Below are 4,849 nucleotides of genomic sequence, written 5' to 3' on the forward strand. Positions count from 1 at the left end.
ACTAGTATGCCTCTACTTGACTAGCTCGTTGATCAAAGATGGTTATGTTTCCTAGCCATAGACATGAGTTGTCATTTGATTAACGGGATCATATCATTAGGACAATGATGTGATTGACTTGACCCATTTCGTTAGCTTAGCACTCGATCATTTAGTATGTTGCTATTGCTTTCTTCATGACTTATACATGTTCCTATGACTATGAGATTATGCAACTCCCATTTACCGGAGGAACACTTTGTGTGCTACCAAACGTCACAACGTAACTGGGTGATTATAAAGGTGCTCTACAGGTGTCTCTGAAGGTACTTGTTGGGTTGGCGTATTTTGAGATTAGGATTTGTCACTCCGATTGTCGGAGAGGTATCTCTGGGCCCTCTTGGTAATACACATCACTTAAGCCTTGCAAGCATTGCAACTAATGAGTTTGTTGCGAGATGATGTATTACAGAACGAGTAAAGAGACTTGCCGGTAACGAGATTGAACTAGGTATTGAGATACCGACGATCGAATCTCGGGCTAGTAACATACCGATGACAAAGGGAACAACGTATGTTGTTATGCGGTTTGACCGATAAAGATCTTCATAGAATATGTGGGAGCCAATATGAGCATCCAGGTTCCGCTATTGGTTATTGACCGGAGACGTGTCTCGGTCATGTCTACATAGTTCTCGAACCCGTAGGGTCCGCACGCTTAAAGTTAGATGACGGTTATATTATGAGTTCATGTGTTTTGATGTACCGAAGGAGTTCGGAGTCCCGGATGAGATCAGGGACATGACGAGGAGTCTCGAAATGGTCGAGACATAAAGATTGATATATTGGAAGCCTATGTTTGGATATTGCAAGTGTTCCGGGTGAAATCAGGATTTTACCGGAGTACCGGGAGGTTACCAGAACCCCCCGGCAACATAATGGGCCTTAGTGGGCCTAGGTGGAAGAGAGGAGAGGCGGCTAGGGCTGGGCCGTGCGCCCCTCCCCCCTAGTCCAAATAGTACAAGGAGAAGGGGGCGGCGCCCCCCTTCCTTCTTCTCCCTCTCCTCTTTCCCCCCTCCCAAGTCCTAATCCAACTAGGAAAAGGGGGGGAGTCCTACTCCCGGTGGGAGTAGGACTCCTCCTGGCGCGCCCCAAGGCCGGCCGCACCTCCCCCCTTTGCTCCTTTATATACGGGGGCAGGGGGCACCCTATAGACACAACAATTGATCATTGATCTCTTAGCCGTGTGCGGTGCCCCCCTCCACCATATTACACCTCAATAATATCGTAGCGGTGCTTAGGTGAAGCCCTGTGTCGGTAGAACATCATCATCGTCACCACGCCGTCGTGCTGACGAAACTCTCCCTCAACACTCGGCTGGATCAGAGTTCGAGGGACGTCATCGAGCTGAACGTGTGCTGAACTCGGAGGTGCCGTACGTTCGGTACTTGATCGGTCGGATCGTGAAGACGTACGACTAAATCAACCGCGTTGTGTTAACGCTTCCGCTTTCGGTCTACGAGGGTACATGGACAACACTCTCCCCTCTCGTTGCTATGCATCACCGTGATCTTGCGTGTGCGTAGGAAATTTTTTGAAATTACTACGTTCCCCAACATCGCTAGCATCCATATGATAGAGAACCCGGACCGACATGACTAGTCGTGAACCCAAAGTGGCACTAACTTATGGGGACAGGCATACATGAATCAACATCGAGCATTTCGGTCAGCAGCGTGCAAATCCGGGCTGTAGCACTGGGCTAACAAGACTCCGGTGAACCGGGCTGTAGCAGGCTAGGCAGGACTCCGGATGTTACCGTGTGACATTTCCCCGAAGGGACAGACACAGGAATGATGTGAATCACATGCCGGCCAGTCAAGTGTTCCGAAGCAGTAGTGCTGGGCTAGCAGGACTCCGGTGAACCGGGCTGTAGCGGACTACTATGGCTCATGGAAGCACGAGACAACATTTCCCCATAATAGAGGCTACCAAGGATAAACAACTAGGTTGTCAGATCCCACACATACCAAGCATTTCAATCATACACACAATATGCTCAATATGTGTAAATACAACATGGCAACACAACAAGATTCGACGACTCAAAGTATTTATTCATTAGGCTCCGAGGAGCGAGATATTACAAACATGGGTCTCATGACCCAATATTCAGAGCATACAAGTCAAAGCACATGCGGAAGCTTAACATGTCTGAGTACAGACATCTACAAATGAAAAAGGCTGAGAAGCCTGACTATCTACCAGATCCTGCTGACGGCACAAGATCGTAGCTGACGTATCAAGCTAAACGTCGAAGTCCACACGGAACTACTAGTGAGACTGACGTCTCTCTGCAAAACATAAAATAGGCAAACGTGAGTACAAATGTACCCAGCAAGACTTACATCAGAACTAGCTACATATGCATTAGTATCAACAAAGGGGGTGGTGGAGTTTAACTGCAGCAAGCCAGCTTTGACTCAGTGGCTATCCTAAACTATGACTGCAAGTAACTCTTTTGAGGTGGCGCACACGAGTCCACATATTCACCATATGAATACACCACTATGGATCCGCTCCCGTCTCCCTACGAGAAGGCCATCCATAGCACTCACGCTTATCTTGCGAGTTTTAGAGTATCCACTTTCACTTGTCTATGAACTGTACAAGCAACCCAGAAGTCCTTTACCGCGAACACGGCTATTCGAATAGATCATTTATAACCCTGCAGGGGTGTACTTCTTCACACACGCTCTCGCCACTTACCACCATGTACACGTCGTGTATCTCGGCAACCTTCAAGCGGAAGCCTGGCGAGGGAGTCGTCCACGACCTGACTAACCACACAAGTCTCTAGTCCAGGTTTATCGCCTATTCGGGTTCCATCCGCAAGGAGATCCGACCGGGGTGTCACTCACGGCCCCAAACGATGAGAGCAGGGTTCCCGAGGCACCAAACGGGCGTCCCGGTACACTGTGCCTCATGTCTCTACCGCAACATAGCCCACCCCTAGGGTCAGCGCTACGCACGGCCCCCAACACATATCCTACAAACACCGAAAACTAGTTGCAACTCCTGGACAGAGATCAAGGCGATTAATAAGCCGAGAGGGGTCGAGTTACCGGAACCCAATGTGTGGTAGTAACTGTTCATGGATCACAAACACAGAACTCAGTTCCTGAGGACGGCAGCAATGAGACAACCCACCATGTACTCCTACATGGCCTCTCACCGCTACCTTTACCAAATCGTGTTCACACACTTAGCTCTCAACAGTAGGACATGTTCACCACATTCCAATTCATCCCCGATGAATCAGACCTGACTCAACTCTAAGCAGTAGCAGGCATGACAAACAAGCATGAATGAGTGGGCACATCAGGGCTCGAACAACTCCTACTCATGCTAGTGGGTTTCATCTATTTACTATGGCAATGACAGGTCATGCAGAGGAAAGGGGGTTCAACTACCGCAGCATGAAACAGTTGCATCGTTGTTGTCCTAATGCAGTAAAAGAGAGCAGGAGCGAGAGAATGGGATTGTATCGGAATGAACAAGGGGGTTTTGCTTGCCTGGCACTTCTGAAGATAATATAGTTCTCCATCGGTGTCATCGATCACGTCGTCGGAACACGTCTATCGAGAGGGAACAACCACCGACAAACAAAGAAGAAACACAATCCATGCCATGCAACAATATGATGCATGAATCTGACATGGCAATATACTTTTGATTGGCCTAATGCAACTAGCAACAAGTTAAATGGAGTTGGTTTGAACACTAGGTTCAAATTCAAACTCCATATGTGCTTTCTTAAATGCCATTTAAGTGAATTGTCCTAACTAGAGGACATAAGTTGCTCTAACATGCATGCAAATGCCATAAACAGATTCTTTGGATTTTTTGATCATTTTTCATATATAAATTATTTCCATTGGAGTTATAGATTATTTTCTATGGATTTTTGAAGTTTAAGTCATTTTTTGGAATTTCTGGTTATTTCGAAAATAAACTAATTCCAGGAAAGATTAACTGCGTCAGCACTGTGTTAGCGTGATGTCAGCGAGTCAACAGGGCTGGTCCAGGTCAAACCTGACCAGTGGGTCCCACTGGTTAGTTTCACAGTGCTGGCTCGTGTCACAGACAGTTGGGACCGGTGAACGGACACGTCAGCAAAGTCAATGGTGGCATGTGGGTCCCCCGTGTTTGATTAAATCTAATCTAAACTTAACCCGAGGTTATTTAGTCGGTGGGTCCCTATTGTGAGTGGCTGAGGTGGTTAAACTAAACGTGATTAGGCCATAATTACGACGCCACGTCAGCACGCCGGAGTTGGGTCGGCGACGACCAAACTGAGCGGCGGAGCCGCATCAGGTTCGCGCTACAGGGCATGGTTTGGGACGCGGTTGGGTTCTACGGAGAGCTGGCGCTGAGCCGCGTCTGTGGGTGTTGGAGATGGACCAGATGGTCCCCGGAATGGAGGCCAGCGATGAAGTTTGCGGCGGCTGCGGCTACGGCTTGCACGGGCGCAGCGTGGCAGTGCACGGGGAGCTCAACCAAGGGCATAGACGGCGTCGTGGGGTCACCAGGAGCACGTCTGTGCCACTAGGGCGAGCAAGCGAAGCTCGGGAGCACGTGGTTCAACATCCATGGTGGTGGCGGGCTTCGGTCGTCAATGAAGTAGGAGCTACGGCGTGAAATCGGGACAATGGAGAGGGGGTTTGAGGGAGAGGCTTACGGCGGTTGCAACGGTGCAGACAGCGAGCTCGGAGAAGGCCAGGAGCAGTCGGGGCGGCGAGATGGATCTCTGGTGACCGGGGAGGAAGAAGGGGTCGGGGACGGTGAAGCGAGGTACGTCCGCTTGCGT

This window comes from Aegilops tauschii, chromosome 7, assembly GCF_002575655.3.
Source record: "Aegilops tauschii subsp. strangulata cultivar AL8/78 chromosome 7, Aet v6.0, whole genome shotgun sequence".
NCBI lineage: Eukaryota > Viridiplantae > Streptophyta > Magnoliopsida > Poales > Poaceae > Aegilops > Aegilops tauschii.